We start from the raw sequence: 20,231 nt of genomic DNA, 5'->3' as shown, positions 1-20,231 counted from the left end.
TGATCAGGTACGAACAGCCTCTGAAAGTAGAGTTAGGATCAGGGTGTTTTGAGGGGCTGGTGGAATTGTGGAAGGAGGGATGCTGGTTGAGTAGTGGTGGAGGATGGTAGTGTGTGGCTCCTAGAGCAGAGATGATATAACTTTACGTGGGAAGCGTTTATGAATGTAGGTGGAGGAGCGACGGGAGGAAAGTGCTGTATGAAGGTGGCTTATTAAAAGGAAGTAGTTCTCTGGAACCGGGAGAGTGGTTAGAGAAGGTTATTGTGCATGACTGCTGGTGGAATAATGGGACAAGAGAGGTGTGTGTTTGTGTGACCGGAGGGTTGGTAGTGGTGGTAGCTGAGTAGTGTAAGGAGAGAGACTCGCCCATGATCGGTGCTCTAGTGGAGAAAGCGAGTGAGCGGTGCGCGTCATCTGTATTAGTGGTGGTGGTGGTGTGCTGAGGGAGGTGAGTTACGATTGCTTGATGGATTGTCGGGCGAAGCTGCTTAGTGGTTCATGATGGTGTAGGCAGCTAAGAGATTGATGGAAGGAGACGGGTATGTGTGGACTGAAGATAGTCTAACAGGAGGAGGGAACTATATAAGACGTGCATTGTTAGTAGAGTGATTTTCAGGAAAAGTAGATTTTTATGATTGGTGGTGTTGTGGCAGAGAGACTCATGAGTGGCGGAAGAGGTAATTCTGTAGAGTAGATGAAGTTGTGACCGTGTGGTCGGAGGAGAAAGGTGTGTGTGTGTGTGTAGTTGGTGAGGGAATGTTGGAGATTGGACTACTTTAGTGGAGGGGCAGTCTTCACAGATGGGATCTGTCAGTGCTGTAGGTTGATGGAGGGTGGAGAAATTGTGGGAAGTGATTCTTTTGTGTGGTTGATGGAGGTGGGGGGGAAGTTGTAGGAGGTGATGGATATGTGTGGTTGTTGGAGGAGGAGGAAGGGAGTGTGGGAGGTGATGGATATGTGTGGTTGCTGGAGGTGGGAGTGAGGGAGTGTGGGAGGTGGGGATGGGGAGTGTAGGAGGTGATGGATATGTGTAGTTGACGTAGTGACTTACGTAAGGGGTGGTGTCGTCATGCAGTTCCAGGTATCGGTTGCTGCATATGGTTAAAGGAGTGATGGGAAATAATGAACGCTGCGATCGATCACTGGAATGGTATGTGTGATCAGTATATAGGTAAAGAGAGTTGAATTAGGTTGGCAAAAGTGGTGGGAGTTTAGTATGTGAGCGCAGGGAATGGCGGCGAAGTGGTAGCAGGAGGGAAATGTTCACATCTGAGAGGTTTTATGGCTGTAATGATACTGGGAAAGGATGTACGTGTAAGCGTTAGGAGAGTAGTAAACTCGTACATAGATAATGGTAAAATGATTATAGTATGTGGCTTACAAAACACAAGTTGAATACTGAAAGCAGAAAGTTCTAGTAGTGCAAAGATATGGGTACGACCAGAGAACAAAAGACCTAAGGTCTAAGATGAGACCATTTGTTAATGGATATTGATTCTGTCCTTAACTACTTCTGTATAGAGGAGTCGACATGATTGTAAAGCCCAAGGCTTTTCCCCTCCCACCACGCCCTCCTACACCTTTGCCGGCTGGGGAATAACTATGAAGGGCACCAGGTAGTTTAGAGAGCTATGAAGGGCACCAGGTAGTTTAGAGAGGATATGCTATCATGGAAATGACATAGAATAGGATGAATGTTAAGTCAGATAATATTCTATCCTAGTTGTGCATAATTCAGATGATATTCTATCCTAGTTGTGCATAATTCAGATGATATTCTATCCTAGCTGTGCATAATTCAGATGATATTCTATCCTAGTTGAGCATCATTCTACTGCCAAAGTGACTTTCGTCCACTTTTGTATTGCAGTTCCTTCCCCGTAACACAGCAACGGCATTTCTAGCTATCTTATATGTCTAATGTATAGGAGTCTCGTGAGTTGAAACCATCAAGATATCCGTGTTACGGAAAAAGACTATTAGATCTCTGAGGATTTTTTTATTTTTCCTTATGTAATTTCCCGCCTCTTTTTTTTTTCCTATTTGTCATTCAGTCTAGTTTTCCTTATCATTGATGAAATTGAGCAAGAGAAGTGAACAATATTGTTTGGTCGTTGTAACGTAAGTATTGTGTCTCGTATTATCATTACTTCTTGATCTGAAACCCTGACATTCTTTTTCGCCTTTCTTCTTTCACTTTTAGCAATGCTGTGTGTGTGTTTTACGTCATTATTGATTTTCATTCCAGGATCTTTCTCTTAGTATATATATATATATATATATATATATATATATATATATATATATATATATATATATATATATATATATATATTTTTTTTTTATACTTTTTATACTTTTATACTAATATATATATATATATATATATATATATATATATATATATATATATATATATATATATATATATATATATATATATATATATTGGAAAGGATCACAATATAACAATGATACACGAAAAGTTCCCAAGTGCACTTTCGTGTAATAATCACATCATCAGGGGAGACACAAGTCAGTTGATATACAAAAGAAGGAACAGAGGGGGGCCAGGTGAGGATATTCCACAAAGGCCCAGTCCTCTGTTCTTAACGCTACCTCGCTAACGCGGGAAATGGCAAATAGTTAAAAAAAAAAAAAATATATATATATATATATATATATATATATATATATATATATATATATATATATATATATATATATATATATATATATAACTTGTACGTCCCTACGACTAAAATGACGTCTAGTTCACGTTTAAATAGCGCTATTTAAGTGTCATTGTCTGAATAACGATTTGAAGCATCTTCCTAAAACACCACAAAAGTGTTTTTCCAAAACACCTTATCTGTTCATGTTTATTTTCAGTCACCATGCTAGGCATCCAGAAATGATTTTGGATTCTACAATTACAAGTGAAGTGGTCTCCACTCTTCTCCTAATTCTACATCACCTTGCTCTTTTGAATGGAACTTTAAGCCTCCACTATTTTGAGAAAAGATACTATATTTTCTGCATTTAGAGATCAATTCTAGTCCTTTGATAAAGCCTAATTTAAGAATCTCATTTATTTTTTTCTCTTTTTTTACAGACTTCGACTGATAGAACATCTCCATGCTCTCCAGGTAAGTGTTCACTGTTCATCCTGTTCATAGATTCCAGTGGTTTCCTTTTCGTCATCCGCCGTAACATTTCAGTATGATGGTGACGGTTCACATCTGGGCGGCGGGGATTCGAACCTCGGTCCTACCGCGTGGCACCTCTTCGCCCAGAGGGGGGGCACACCCGCCTGCCACAATGACAGAACCGGGGTTCGAATCCCCGGCACCCAAAAGTATATGGTTGGCATCTGATCCATGTGTCCAGCATTCTAAACATGTGTTCATCGATGAATATGATGTTGAGTCTGCTCTTCGACGATTGAATTACAATAAGGTAAGACGATCTAGTACGTAGAGTAGAACACCTTTCGTGTTGGTCTCGAACCATTCTCCACCGTATGTATTGTGTGTGTTGATCAACCCGATGTACTTGTCTTAATATTCGCCAGAGAGGTAAGTTGATAACTCGTCACCTTCCGTTCTTCTTGTTGTATTTTGCCATTGAGGTTTTATTTGTCGCTGGAAATTCGCATGGTGTTTGGAAGGAGCACTTTATGATACCTAGGGACGTTCATATCGGTTATTCTATAGTGTGTGAATGGATTTCTTGCTAGTAGCCGTAGGATATTTACCTCGTATACAAAATTTTATTCCGTCACTCGACTGTACGGTATACTGTCACAATTTTGTGGAATATCGCTGCTTCAAACTATATTTCTACGTTATGGTTTCGGAAATATTGATTTATATATTGTTCATTGGAAACGGTTACACATAAACCCGGCAAAATGACGTTAAATTGGATACATGATAATTTGATGTAATGATTCTATGATGTAGCAATCCTTTCCTTGTTTCTACTCTCGCTGTACGCAGAGTGTAAGGACAGAATCCATTTGAAACATCCTTACATTTTTTGCTGATAAGTTTAGTAAGATACCACTTATCAGGGGTGATTAAACTTTGGCCCCAGCTCGTTTCAGTGATGTGATTTAGTGATTCTGTGGCTGTCTGTGGTACAGTAAACAGCCAAGTTCATGCTCGTACCCAAAGTTCCTGTGCAGCAACATGTATATATCTATTTTTTTGACAGTAGCCGACATGTTATGTGTAAAAAGCCTGAATTGAAGTTAGGAGTGGATGCTGAATGTATTGGAGTGAACTGTAGTTTCTATAATTTGTTCATCTCGTGGTCAGTATAGACACTGTGAGTATTAATGAGGCTGTTGGCTGGGAATATCAACATTGCTAGAATGAATCTGTGAAAGGTAATCTGTAGCAGGGTTTCGTCGGCAGAACGACGAAGCAGGCAAATTCGTGGAGATGCGAGAGGGGAGAAAGTGGATCATTCATTATATATACATTACACAAAGGCTACAAAGTCTACACTTCTCACTGCCACGTTATCTATGTAGGATTTTCTGTGTTCTTATGTTGAAGATTATAATCTTAATTATAATGTGTTGTGATCTTTGTAGTTGCTATGTTGTGACCTACGGCCGTGACTGATACACTCTATTTATCGTAGTTCATATGCCATGATCATCGTGATTATGCTCTGATGATCGTAGGTGATGTGCTCTGATCATTGTAGTTGATCTGATCATCGTAGTTGATATGTTCTGATGATCGTAGTTGATACGCTGGGATCATCGTAGTTATGTTGTGATCACCGTGGTTAATATGATCTGATCATCTTAGCTGATGTGCTTTGATCATTGTTGTCTTGGCAGAGAGTTCTCACTGGTTGGTCGTCTGCGTCTCTATAACACTGCCAGGTGGGTACGAGAGCCAGTGCCACCTTAACTGCATTCTGTGGAATACTTGACGTGAGAGTGAATAGGGCTTGAGGATGAGGGGGGGTCGTTTATGGATAAAAAGTGGGGAATAGGATAGAACCCATCGGGAAACACTGTCAACTGTATAAGAGAAGTCGCTCCATCATCGACTATCAAAGGGAACGACTAGAAATGCATGAAGTAAAGAGGGGTAGAAAACTCAAAAGGAGGAATGTTTCAGGGAGCATATACTTATGCCCCATCTTGTCATTCATTTTTGAGGTCGAGGACCAAGATGATATTTCATCATAATCCCTGAGAGAGGAAGACCAGATGTGCCAAAGAGTAGAGAAAATCACCACTGGATCTTGCACTACGAGAGCTGTATTGATGAACGGAAAGGAGGATGTAAGTGTCCCGAGTGTATTAGAAAGTGTGAGTTAAGGAAAGTTTCAAAGGCTGTAGGCATAGCAAACGCTTTGGAAGGGTTAGAAAGGTCTCCTTTCTCATGATGGGCTGCACCAGGGAATTACTTCAAAGAAAAGGCATAAGTCAGGGTTTTAAGGCAGAGACGAAATAGGCGAAAACTTAGAAGCATAGACGCAAAGGAAGCAAGGAGGTGTGGCATCCGGATCGTACGCCTTTCATACTGGTAGCAGAGGGGAAATATTCAGTGAAGTTTGCACGAGTTGAATACAGGAGAGACTATATAGACTTAGTGGGAGGAGATGCCGTTGCGAAGAGAGCATTAATGGTAAAATTTTCTATAGATGTGCTAGAGTGAAATAAAGCGTAGAATTGATCGGTTTTATCACAATAGACTTGGATATAGACTAATTAACCCTGGAACTCCATCCTTGGATCATTCAGACCCGACGTTTCTCGAAGTTCTTTTGTTCTGCGGGGTTCCCATTTGTGTACGACCACATGGGTCCCTCTACCTTCAGTTAGTGTTTAGTCTTCACCGAGTGCGGATGCGTTACTCTTGTGTTTGTATTCCTTCTTTGTGTTGTATGGGTTTTTGGTTCCGGTGGGCCCATGGATAGTGATACTGTGAGGGGGATACATAACCTATGAATAATACATGACCAACAGATCATAGTGATGCAGATTAGCTCTTCGTCTGTCATCAGGAAGCTAGTGGCTTGGAGGATAGATGCATCTAATATTTTGTCCTACAGTTAATAGTTTTTGTGTCGTATTGATAAAAGTAATAACCTTTTTCAATATCATTTTTTTGTCTTTTTTACAATAACCACTTCCATTTTTGTTCTTTTTTATAGCATGATAAGGCAAATGAAATCTTAAAATTCATGTACATTTCTAAATTTTTTTTTTCTCGATAAACTGCAGTTAAGAGTATTAGTTTTCCCCTCGTCGATTCTGCTGGACCCAAGGGCAGTAAAATCGTTTCACATTATTAACTGTATAGCGTTTTAGGATTAGGTCTTAAAGGAGGAGGAAAAGTTTGCCTGCAAAAGTTTCGGATAATGCTCTTTATTAAGGGTCCAGAAAAGAGATTTATCCGTTGAATAAGAGATTGGATCAGAGAGCTGTCCTTTTTTTTTTTTTTTATGAAGGCTTTGCTCGACTCTACAAAGAACAGCTTTTTTTTTTATGATTCCAATTAGAACTGAATACAAGACGAGATTCAGAAGGTAAGAACTTTAGGACCCAGTATTCCCTGCCTCAGATGTGATAGTCATCAGGACAAGAGCCATCAAACAATAACTGGAGGATAAAGATTTAGTAGAAGAAGGAACGTACGACTCCATCTCAGACAAGAGGATATCTGATGTACTATTAGGATAGCTGGAGGCGTCCCGGCCGGCAGAATAGCACTGGTTGCTGGAGGCATCCCGGCCGGCAGAATAGCACTGGTAGCTGGAGGCATCCCGGCCGGCAGAATAACACTGGTACCAGAGAGAGAGTCGGTATAAAAGCCGTGGATGGAAGACCGCCGAGTCTGATGCAGGAATAGACGTGCATAGGTGGAAGTGACGGAGATAAACTCTGGTCGGAATACCCTGAGGAGGTCAGATTTGACATGAGAGTTGTAGTCTTAAGGTTCAAAGGGGGAGAAAAAAAAGATAAGTTGAGTTGGAGGAGTAGTCAGAATGATTAAGAACTCGTGTTACGTTCATAATTATTTGTTGCAGATCATTAAGGAGAGTAAGAGAAATGGCCTCGACTCCTCCACTATCACTCAGAGCAGAGCCGAGCTAATCTTTGTGGCGTAAATTCGCATCCCCTCCACAGAAAACTTTGGTGCATGGATGTGAAAAAAAGATAGGCATGGTAAACCTTCCCATTACTCATACAGTAATTCTCCTTAATGGTCGAAGAGTTGTGCATGGCTGGAGGAACTGGGGTTTAGGGGATATACGATAGATAAATGCAAGTTTATCAATGGTCAAGAAATAATGAGCTAGATGACTTCGAAGCAAGTGGGTCTCAAGGAGCGTGAGGGAAGTAACGGATGTTTTCATGCTACCGTAGGTACAAATATCTCCTTTGCTGGAAACTATGACAGATATTGTAATATTTGATCTCGTTGTGAAGATGACAGGGAGCCTGCAAGGTGTATGTGTGTGTGTGTGTGTGTGTGTGTGTGTGTGTGTGTGTCAGAGAAAACAATCAGGTGAGACAGTGCGGATTTAGTATTCTTGATGCCAGCAATGGAGAGGCTGGACATGAAACTGCGAACGTTGGCGAAATAAGCAGAGTAAAAGCCAAGTCTACAAGCTGTATGTAGAAGTGAAGAGGATCCCAGGCATTGGATGACAGTCATAAGGGAGCCAGAGTCCACGAGTTGTTCTAACCTTCCTCGACCAGGGTCGACCTTGCGTCTCAGCGCCCCTGAGTGCCTCCACGCACATTATGAGGAGTAAATACGGAAATTCCGTGGTTTCGACTAGGTCTCTGTGATTTGCACGTTGTCAGGTATTGCGTGTGAGACAGACTTGTGTGTGCTTTGTGGAATGAGTCGCGACAATCCACTTGTGAGAGTGTAGCAGAAAGAAAAGACAACAGCGTAGGTCAGGAAAAGGAAAGTGACAGCCACTGCAGAGCTGGATCACTGCAACGCCGCCGTCGCTATAAAAGAAAAAAAGAATGGCAGTGCCTTCTTGGTCAGTGGTTGTGTGATGTCTGCCACCAGTGGTTCATGCCAGGATTGGGCCAAGTCAGCGTAAACGTCTCTGTGAACCTGACACCCTATCCTTGTGGTCACTTTGGCAGTAGGAATTTCCAAGTCAACCAGTCCACAGCTTGCCTAGGACTAACGTTCTTTGCCAGAGCATTACAGAGGGCTTTGCGTAAAGACAGGGGCTTCCGGCGTACATCTCAATTAAGTTTTAAGAGTGGAAACTAACTTTATTGACGTGCTGGGCAGAATGATTTTCCCAAGACGAGTTCTAGGATCAATATTCCTGCCCCTCACGCAAGAGCATAAGTCCTCCCTTCAGTAGAGTTCGAGGTGGATGGAAACGTTCGATGAGGGCAGGAGACAAAGTAGAAATAAGACACAACCATATGATCTTCATGATCTTGACAGCACCACAAACATGGAACATTGTTACTTTCTTTGGAGCCGTGAAACCCAAACAGAATTACCATTCATCTGTAAATATACAGAACTAATGCTGGTTAGACCGCCTAAGCTACTTTACAGACCACCACACAGGAACATTACACATACTCTAAGTAAATAAGGCAAGCTATTCAGACACATCAATAAACATACAGCATGATTCTTTATAATCTGATACCGTCTGTTTCTCCCCATGATCATCCCGAACCAATTTTTTTTTTTCTTTTTCGCCTGTAAAATATTCAAATTGTCAAGAATTCTTCTCAGAAAAAAGAATTGATAATTGACATAATTCATTCAGTTGAATTTTAACTACACCAGATAAGGACTGGAGTCGAGGGACCGTGGTCACACAAAGGGAATACCACATTGTTGTCTTAACAAGGAAGGTTCACAAAGTTTACCCATTACATCATTATGACAGGTAAAAGTGTGATCCAGTATGTTTCATTATCTGATAAGCAATTAATGGAATAAATCTGTAAATTCTGTAATCACCTTCTGAAGAAAAGATAAACTAATGGCATCAAAAAGAGAGTCTTAGATGGAAGTAATGGTGGTTTTCGCCATCAGATACAAAATCACATTAATTCCCCATAGCCACAAATAACCTCAACCTTGTTTGTATGTAACATAACATTATGCAAATATATATCTTAGTAGTAGCAAATAAATGAAGGTAATCAACATGGGAAAAATATTTAGAGATTAGGCTGTATTGCAGCTGCTATGAATACGAGCTTAAATGGATTTCTACAAAGTTTAGGTACGTAACACATTTTAGACCGGGCGAAATTTTCACTAATGAATTTCATGTCAAATGATTTCGCGTCACCTGCAATTCTAGTACAATTCCATTAGTGGAGAAATGAGTGCATTCCTGATAAATGTTATGACTATCCTTGTAATGTCGTCATTAATAATGCCTCACTCCAGTTTTATGGTTTTTATGTAAAATCATTTGCAATTTAAGGATAGATATTTACTATGTACTCTGTTAATAGTATGTCTTGCAGATTTTTTTTTAGAAGATAATCGGTGATCATATTATTCTTTCAGAATCATTGATAACGTAGTGTTGTTACTTGCTGCTCAGTTTGTGGCACAAATAAAAGTCATAGAATTTCAATGAAAATGATAATGTAGAAATTTACAGAAAAGCACTTTGGGTATCTCAAAATCATTGCACAGGAGGATTTATGGATTTCAAGATCATATCTTAAGGATACGTAGAGGAAAGTTATGACCACACCTGAAATTTGATACTTCGTCTTGTGTCGTGGGGATCCAAGGTCATAACATATGAACAACAACTTTACTGCATCCATTGATCGCCAGGTTTACCGCCAAGTTTACAAGATGATCCTGTCTTACCTCGCGAGCAAAACCAATCGATTTCGTATCTTTGGCCCATACACCAACATCTCATAGATGGCATGACCTTTTTTTTATTATTTATTTCCATCTTATTTTCTTAAGTTTCATGAGACTTTACAGTTTAGTATCAGGATAATTGGATTATTAAGAACTCGTATGACTAAACTGGTTTACGTTCCAGAATAAATTGCTTAAAAGAGTAATTTGAAAATGGTTCGTGGTATCAAGGATGAGAGACCGTGTGGTTGGCGGTGGTGAAGGCTGCAGGTATTATAGCCAGTGAGGGAGAGGAATGGTGGTGAGGGAGAGTGTACTAGCCAAGGGAAGGCTCGGGGGAAGGCTCGGCCTTTCCTTCCACCTCTCAAGTCACGAGATGTGACGGGAGGGATCTGTCTGTCATGGACCATTGGTTGGGTGGTGAGATGGACTACTTTTGCCGCCTCGGATAGTTAACTGGTGGCCAATATAGCAGAGGAAAAAGAATGCCCCAGTGAAGCCAAGATATTTGTTAAGAGTTACACAATGCTGCTACCAGAAGATTAATGTGCCTTTCTAAGGTACTTGTAGAACTGCCTCCTGAAGACAGAAAGGTTGAAAGTAGAGAATAAGACGAAAGAAGTGAGATGGGTTTCACGGCTGCGTTGGAGGAATAAGGAAGGAGGTATTATAACGGACAATCCTGTAGTGGGAGAAAAAGTCACTCCCGTGCCACTGGTTCAAATGAGCCGTGGACGAACTGATGATAATGGTGATGATGATGACGCTACTGCTGCTGATAACAATGATAATGATGATAATGATACATACGTAGAAGTAAACAGTGTAACAGTGGATGGAAAAGATGGTTGACAGAGTGACAGTGGGAGGTAGAGTTGATAAGGAAGGCTTATGATTGTCGTCCAACTAACGAGAATGATGAGAAGAGGATCCAACCCTCTATGCGAGCAGTACTCCATACTGTGGCTAATGAGATCTCGGTAGATATGAAACAAATGTTCAAAAGAAAATAAGGTAATTGTCGTCCTTATGTAATATCACCAGTATAATGAGAAGTAGATGTATATGTTGTGACGGTCATTATGTGGGGGTTTCGAGTACAGAGTGGAGCATAAGTTGATGATTATGATAGTCTCTGCTATTGTTCTGTTACACTGGAATGTTTTCAAGACTGATACTTGGACACGGCTGATGATTTGAATGAAATATAGACAGAATTTTTAAAAACCGAGCAACTGCTTTCCCATTCAGATTTACTGCATAGGTCCCTATTAAAAGGAGGGATATGCTTAGTGCGAGAAGAGGAACAGGTATTTAAGTATAGCAAGATCAGAACGTGGTTGAAAAATATAGTATGGAGTTGTCGGCGTAAGAGTGAATTGGGTAAAAAATTTCCTGGGGGAAAAATTTACATAATTTCAAAATCGAATTGAAAGTGATAGATCGTGATATTCAGGTAAAACAAACTCCATATCATAGAGGGATCTCAGAGGTTTACTGTGATATCAATATTCTGATAATTCTTGGTATCATTATGAGGGTTGTGAGAATACGCAGTGCGCAGTTGTAAATTACAGTGTGTGGTGTCTTAGGCAATATACCGTACCTCTGTTAAGAAAGTTCCTTAGACAACTAATGCCTATAAGCTTCTTTTAAAGGATGTATATATATGTGTGTGTGTGTGTGTGTTGGGCCATTCTTTCGTCTGTTTCCTTGCGCTGCCTCGCTAACGCGGGAGACAGCGACAAAGTATAATAATCATAAAATGAATTGTGTGTGTGTGCGTCTGTGTGTGCGTCTGTGTGTGTGTGTGTGTGTGTGTGTGTGTGTGTGTGTGTGTGTGTTATGGAAAACTCTCCTTGCCGACGTTGTTCGGTCAGATACACTTCCCATCTCTGTTGTGGATGAACAAGTTGAGGAAAAACTACCTAAAGTCAAAAACTTTCATAGAGTGTCACCAACATGTTAAGGAAACACTCGCAAAGACCTGTCATCACATACCATGACAAGGATGCGTCCTCAGGGGAAAGACTGGAAGTATTCACCTCATCTTTCGGCGTTGACGTATCCATTCGTGTGGCGCAGTACGAGCCGTCATGCGATGTATGTTTACGATGGTGAATGGATCGACTCAGTCCATCGAGGCAGCTCTAGAGTCGGTGGTAGATGTTGATGATGCATTGAACTTGCGCCTCAAGCGTCCATATCCGTACACTCTCCAGAATACATCAGACCACGAAGGTGTTGCAGCTAAGCCTAGAATTCTGAAGATATTCTGTGTGTTCATAGTGGCTATGATGATGATGGTGGCGCTCCGAACGTGACCTAATTGCCGAGAACATTGGCTTAATCAGTCGTCCCGGTTGTTCTGAAAGAGTTCCTCGTGTGCTCACCGATGCGCATGGAGAGATTCCGGGCGGCGTGTCTGACGAAGGCGGCGAAGCAGATCCTACACTCGACTGATGATGAACGCGAAGGGATTAGAACCCTGTCCTTATACCTGAAAGAAAGAAAAAATAATCACAACTTATATTGGAACTGTTAATGACTGGTCTTACCTGAACTATACAGTAATTAGTCTCGGTAATTAGTGGAAGCGACCTATTAGAGAGACAGACTGTGATGATAAGGTATGGTAACTTCACAAAATGATAGCGTTAGTTTCCCTGTGGTACTGGTCGTCCATAATGGATAAGTTAGTGGTTACCTTGGAGTTTGCCATTTTCTATGATATAGTGGGAAACCCAATTCATTTTTGCATTCTTCACTGAAGTTACTCCCTTCATCCAAAAAAGATTAGATTATTGGATGTTCTTTATGTTCTCTTTATCAAAGAGGGGATCTTGTTAACCGTATATCTAGGTAGCGTGCATGAATGAACATTAGAAATTTGTTATTTGTATAATTATAAGTCGTGTATATGACGTTAGGCTATCATATTCTTTACCTACATTAACATTTAGAAATAAAAGATGGAGTTCTGCTCTGGCTTTTAGCGTCAGAAATATATTTTTTTTTTTCTCCTGAACCTTACAACATTCGAGATTTATTTGATTTTAGTCCTTAGATGTGGATAACATAATGTCATCCACATCCCTGCAATATGATGAGGGTTTGGAATCTATTGGCCATTTTGCCACCCATCGCTGATCAAACACAAGATACGAGTTAGTGGTTAATAAGATCTGGCAGAGTACTCGTGGTTTCTCCCTCTATTGATTCATAAAAGTTTATCGTCAAATATTGGTAGCAAATATCTTGCAGATTTCAAGGCTGTATTCTACCTGTACCATCCACGCGAGCGTTCACACAGAACAGTGATCTAGAATATTCTCAACAGTTTCTTTATGCTCGGTTGTTTAGCTGGTTGTTGTTAGGCTTTCGGCCTATAGACTGCCGGGGTAATTAAGACCGTGGCTGTCGGTGTAGCTCGCGATCGAGAAAACATAACAAGCATTTAGGTGTTGCAGGACAATTCTTTTCTAAGTCAGTTCACGTTCCCGCTGCATGCACGGTCCTCGTCAGTGCGTTGGTAAACACCAACCTCAGATAGCATCAAGAGATGATCAGTGTAGCGGCCTGGGAACACTTGAGTAGTTTGTCAATACAGAAGAGGTTATGTTGAACTGTAGACAGGTTTGTAGTCGAGCTTTTTTCAGATTGGATAGAAAAAAAAAGGTTTTGATAAGACCTATAGACTCAGGATACTGTTTGAGTTTTGGTCGTTTATTTAGAATTATTTGAGTAATTCATTGAAACTGAATACGAGTCGTGCACTGACCAGGAACGTCATCAGAAGTTAGATACGTTCCTGATTACCCTGGCGGTTTGCTTTCTATTACGACTCCACTTGCCAGCGGGGCGTAGCGTTCTCTCTCTCTCTCTCTCTCTCTCTCTCTCTCTCTCTCTCTCTCTCTCTCTCTCTCTCTCTCTCTCTCTCTCTCACACACACACACACACACACACGCATACATAGTCACATACACACATCTTAGGGGAGACTTGTAGGTGATGTGTACCATCATTGTTGTAGTTGCTCCTTGGTCATGAACGGTCCAGGGATGTGTTAGCCCTGCCAGGATATATATATATATATATATATATATATATATATATATATATCAGAGGTACCAACCAACCTTGCCAAATACATGATGTTCATCTCGCAGTTGTTCGATGCGAGAGCCAACGCACCCAGGAGTGCAGAATGGTATTTTGCTGAGTGTACACCCTACTGCTGTGCAAGTGTAGTGTGCTAGTAACTTACAGCTGAATGCGTCTGTTAATCCCACTTCATTAAATGTTCTCATTAGCCCAAAATCATGAATATATTCTGTCATATTAGTGAAGAATTATTTGATGATCAACAGGAGTGCAAAATTATGATACGCTACAGTGGACATCCCAGTGTTAATGTATTTGCTCTAATAGATATAATATTCGATGTCCAGTACGATTTCTAAAACCTCTGGGGACCTGTACAGCGATACAGCTAATTAGAATTGTACCAGATGAGGCATACACAACTTACCTTACGAATCAGTGACATGTGAAAGCAAGGCTAACAGGATGTGTTGTTAATGTAATGTTTGAGGACAATACGCGGGTGTGAGGAGGTTTGATCGAGTAGGTAATGAAAGGGTAAGAGAGATGTGTGGTAATAGAAAATTTGGCTTAGAGAGCTGAAGAGGGTGTACTGATATGGTTTGGACAGGTGGAGAGAATGAGTGAGGAAATGCTATCAAACAGGATATATGAATCAGAAGTGGAGGGAACAAGAAGGGATGGACTGAATTGTAGATGGAAGAGTAAAATGAAAAAGATTTTGGGTGATTTTGGCCTGAACATGCAGGAAGGTAAAAGACGTGCACGGAATGGAGTGAAGTGTAGCTATGTGGTATTCAGGCCATTCCATTAACGATGTATGTATATATATATATATATATATATATATATATATATATATATATATATATATATATATATATATATATATATTCTGTTTCCCATTTTAGAAAGTTGGGAAACAGAATGTCTCCATGGTTGTTTAATTTGTTTATGGATGGGGTTGTTAGGGAGGTAAATGCAAGAGTTTTGGAAAGAGGGGCAAGTATGAAGTCTGTTGTGGATGAGAGAGCTTGGGAAGTGAGTCAGTTGTTGTTCGCTGATGATACAGCGCTGGTGGCTGATTCATGTGAGAAACTGCAGAAGCTGGTGACTGAGTTCGGTAAAGTGTGTGGAAGAAGAAAGTTAAGAGTAAATGTGAATAAGAGCAAGGTATATAGGTACAGTAGGGTTGAGGGTCAAGTCAATTGGAAGGTGAGTTTGAATGGAGAAAAACTGGAGGAAGTGAAGTGTTTTAGATATCTGGGAGTGGATCTGGCAGCGGATGGAACCATGGAAGCGGAAGTGGATCATAGGGTGGGGGAGGGGGCGAAAATTCTGGGGGCCTTGAAGAATGTGTGGAAGTCGAGAACATTATCTCGGAAAGCAAAAATGGGCATGTTTGAAGGAATAGTTGTTCCAACAATGTTGTATGGTTGCGAGGCGTGGGCTATGGATAGAGTTGTGCGCAGGAGGATGGATGTGCTGGAAATGAGATGTTTGAGGACAATGTGTGGTGTGAGGTGGTTTGATCGAGTGAGTAACGTAAGGGTAAGAGAGATGTGTGGAAATAAAAAGAGCGTGGTTGAGAGAGCAGAAGAGGGTGTTTTGAAGTGGTTTGGGCACATGGAGAGGATGAGTGAGGAAAGATTGACCAAGAGGATATATGTGTCGGAGGTGGAGGGAACGAGGAGAAGAGGGAGACCAAATTGGAGGTGGAAAGATGGAGTGAAAAAGATTTTGTGTGATCGGGGCCTGAACATGCAGGAGGGTGAAAGGAGGGCAAGGAATAGAGTGAATTGGATCGATGTGGTATACCGGGGTTGACGTGCTGTCAGTGGATTGAATCAAGGCATGTGAAGCGTCTGGGGTAAACCATGGAAAGCTGTGCAGGTATGTATATTTGCGTGTGTGGACGTATGTATATACATGTGTATGGGGGTGGGTTGGGCCATTTCTTTCGTCTGTTTCCTTGCGCTACCTCGCAAACGCGGGAGACAGCGACAAAGTATAATATATAAATAAATAAATATATATATATATATATATATATATATATATATATATATATATATATATATATATATATATATATATATACACCGTACCCTGAACCAAGTACTCATTTTCTCGACCAACCCTCTAAGGATGGATGAACAGCTGCGTTGACTGTGAACCGACTGCCGCAATTAGGATTTTGAACCTATACGCTCGACCCTTGGTCGCCCGTAAATACGTCACGGTCAGGACCGCTAACCGCTACACCACGCGAGTCCATTTATATATGATCTTTATTATATTCATCCTCCAACTGCAGGATTAGAACCTATGTCACTTGTGCAGAAGTTGTCATCGTATGACTTAACGATGTGTGAAGTTCATACGAGAATAATGACTGGATTACCGGCAAACGAATTCCCCTCGTCTTACGCAAACCACGGGGGTCTCCAAGGGTTAACGCTTAATCGAATCTACCGTTACACTCTGAGGCATATGAACAAAGACTAGTAGTGCAATGAACGCGCACTTTAAAGAAAATGGCGCGATTTTTTTTTTTTTTTTTCATTATATACCTCTGAGTGAGGTAATTGTTTACCTACTGTTTAGTGTCGGAAACTGAACTTTGGAGAACGTGTTCCATATGAAAATGACTGAACACAGAGGAAAGAAGGTTGCCCAATGTTGTACCATACTTCTTGTTCACAGTATGTTTCATCAAATTCAAGTACGCAGTGTTTGACAGATAGTCCTTTAAGTTCAAGAAGCAGCTTTTTTTTGATGAAGATGAATCAAAATACTGTGAGTGTTCGTCAGCCAGAACTTTTGTGAACAGGGATGACACATCAAGACTTTCGATAACAGTTTGAGATCGTAATCAACTTGGAGATCATTAAGTTGTTCACGAAGTCCATATTCTTTAGCATTAGAATTTGATGCGGCACCAAACATTGGGCTAAATTAAAAAAAAAAAAGATAAACGCTTTGATAACATGTACGTGGCTGAGCCAGCTGAACTCGCTATGAATCTTGCTGGATAGTTTGGCTTATGTGTTTTGATACGTCTGTACCTGACAGTGACGGAGAAAATGATTTAAATCTGGTGAGCGAGTTCATTACTTTTTGACAACTTAATTTTTCTGTTAAAGTGTCTAGTGGGATTTTTGCTAAGTGCTCGTCACTACTGGTGTTTCATGTTTCGTCGTGTTTATCAGCAAAGTCTTAGATCATGCGCACCAGTGATTTACCTGCATATATATATATATATATATATATATATATATATATATATATATATATATATATATATATATATATATATTCCTATGAGTCCACGGGGAAAATGAAACTCGATAAGTTCCCAAGTGCACTTTTGTGTAATAATCACATCATCAGGGGAGACACAAGAGAGAAACATAACAGTCCGTTGATATACATCGAAGAGACGAAGCTAGGACGCCATTTGGTAAGCATGTGATGTATATAATCATTCCGCTGGATAACCTGGAAGAGAGCACTATATATAAAGTGATAACCTAATATCAGCACCGTAGAATGTGGGTGTAGGTGAACCTCCATTACATTCGACAAAGAGTGACTGGTCTGCGTCTTTCATCGTCCGGCTCACACTTCTGAAAAAAAAGAGAGAGAAAACGTGAAGAGATCCGTCATCCTAACGTGATCATGATCGAATCATATACGTTGTGACACTCGTTTCTTCTTTTTGTATAACAAAGAAAGTGTCAGATTACGGAATGAGCGATGATGAGGCTCTTCCTGAAGATTCATTCCTAGTTTGCTCTTCCCTGCAACGCGCCCGCGCACATGCCCACCTACACCCACACACACTCCCACACACACACTCACACCCACACGCACACACACACTCACACCCACACACACACACACAGAGCGAAATGTGAAGGAGGTCGTTGTTATTCGGGTCGTGCCGGCGGGTTAAGGCCATCCGTTAGGAAGAGAGAGAGTAATTTTCCAGGTAATATCCTGAGACGACCTGTGCTGGCTAGAGTTATGGAGAGTGACAGCTGTCTGGGGGCAGCAGCAGCAGCTGGCACAGCCCCGTGTAGCGAACCTCCAAATGTCCCAGTGCCCAAGAATCACTGGTGGGAATTGACATTAAAGAAAAAAGAGACGAGGCATGAAGAATTATATCACGGTCTACCTCGGTTTAACTTTGTCGTCTTGATCTTGAGCGACAGCGATGCTGACGACCCATTCTTGATTTTCTTTATATTTCAGACTGTGCTGAAGTCGTGCGAAACAAAATTAGCCGAGTGTGCCGTCCTGTGTGAGGTTCATACCACACTCTTGAAATATCAGAATCGACTGTTCGTATCATCCTCGTTATAACTGTGGTCGGCTGTATGTATAGTGACTCTACTTCTCTCTAACTCTTAGTATTACAAACCAGAGGATCGAGAGCTTCGTGAAATGGTCTACTTAAGTGGGAAATCGTCAGACTTCTCGAATTATTACCACTGATGTGTGAGAGTAAACACGGTCATCTTCCGTGGAGATTTGCTCACATTCGTGAAATTCCGATGAGTGGGGAATAGAAAGGAAGATTTTGAAATAGTAGAGGTCAAAACATCAGAACTGTGAATGGAAGCGTGAAAACGGCCACCCGTCTTTGGAATTGGCTGTGTACAAATGTATGTTTCGAAGATGAAGTATATCCTTGAAAGCAGAAGAGAAAGAGGCGAGCACAGGACGCAAGTTGAACCGCACATTCCATGCAAGCGCGAGAAGGGATGCTATGCCGTGCTTGTGTCTAGGGCGAGACGTATTTTTAACGGAAAGGTATCGTCCGGAGGTGCAAATAGAATGGTGGACTACTAGGTTTGATACGAGCCAGCTGCCCCTGTCTGGAACTGGAATGTGATGGGACTGTGAGATTCCCTGGAACGTAACGCTAACCGGTGCGCTTCGGAGGATCAGAAGATTCTAACGTCATGGAACCCACGAGAAGTTCGCATCAGATATCAAACAGATAAGAAAACACTCAGAACTTTGATCTTACTTCGAAAACAGGAGAGAAAAACTTGCATCCAGGATGGCAGTGGTGAGCTAAGTATAACATACACGCCTGCAGGGGCCACTGGAGAAGTAGCCGGGCCTGGATGAGTCCTCACTTTGCCTGGAAACCCAATTGAACTTGCCTTCACAAGGATTTTGAAAATGCCTCACCTCTCGCCAAGCACCAGACGCGTGTTGCTGTATTTTTACCCATGTTTTTGTTGCTTAACTGATGCCTTAAGAGTCATATTGGTACTGTCCTCTGTGTGTGTGTATGCAGGCCTACTGGTGTACTTAAGTGTGTGTGTAGAAAGGTAGTGGACAGCATGGGGCAATGGTGTGCGTATTCATATGTTTTTTCAGTATTTCCACATGGTATGATTTCACTATTGCGTTCGTAGTGCTGTTGTGGTGCAGTGATGTTTATAGTGTAGTTTAAGGTGGTATTTTGTGGTATAGTGGTTTACTGATATGGTTTACGTGGTAAAGTATAACAGTGAGTAATAATGATAGTATTGATAACATTGGTTGTTCATTCTTCCCTATCTCTGGAGAGAAGGGAGAAGGAACACTTCCACTGTATCTCCTGCCTGCCGAAGAAGGTAAGTAGGAGGGACGGGAGTGATGGCCTGGAAATTTATCACGCGAGAAATAAGAACCGAGGAGCCAGGCAAGGACCTTTCCTCAAAGGGTGAGCCATCTGCTCCTGACGCTCCCTTGCTACAAAGGGAAAGACAAACAGATATGATACAAATAATGATATATATATATATATATATATATATATATATATATATATATATATATATATATATATATATATATATATTGGAAAGGATCACAATTTTGCGCGTGATCAAGATATTCCTATGAGTCCACGGGGAAAATGAAACTTTCGTGTAATAATCACATCAACAGGGGAGACACAAGAGAGAAATATAACAGTCAGTTGATATACGTCGAAGATTTACTACTGAGACCAAGTTCTATCTGACCTTATAACCGAGTGCGGTGGTATCAAAACATCTTTTAGACTTGACTCGGATTTTTCAGAATACAGAAATACCTTCGTCCGTTGTTGTTTCATTATTTGCAAAACACGCAGTATTGGTGTTCCCGGTTGTCACGGTGAGACTTGCAATGACGGTGTCAATGGCTGTTTGGAGTCATTGTGTGTAGGGCTGGTATGAGTGGTGGTGAGGGTGAGAATTGTGGTGGCATAAA

The 20,231-nt window shown here is 41.1% G+C and overlaps 1 long non-coding RNA gene across 1 annotated transcript in view; it reads left to right on the top strand.

Annotated features, from left to right (window-relative positions):
- The window catches only part of LOC139749859 (uncharacterized), a 359,223-nt gene that overhangs the window by 89,266 nt on the left and 249,726 nt on the right, over positions 1 to 20,231 (top strand). Inside the window, exon 2 of the long non-coding RNA XR_011713052.1 lies at positions 3,116 to 3,149. This is a non-coding gene — a long non-coding RNA (uncharacterized lncRNA). The remainder of the gene's footprint in view (positions 1 to 3,115; positions 3,150 to 20,231) is intronic.

The sequence above is a fragment of the Panulirus ornatus genome, chromosome 8 (assembly GCF_036320965.1).
Source record: "Panulirus ornatus isolate Po-2019 chromosome 8, ASM3632096v1, whole genome shotgun sequence".
Classification (NCBI taxonomy): domain Eukaryota; kingdom Metazoa; phylum Arthropoda; class Malacostraca; order Decapoda; family Palinuridae; genus Panulirus; species Panulirus ornatus.
Note: the sequence above shows the minus strand (reverse complement) of the source record. Positions and strands in the feature narration are given on the sequence as shown.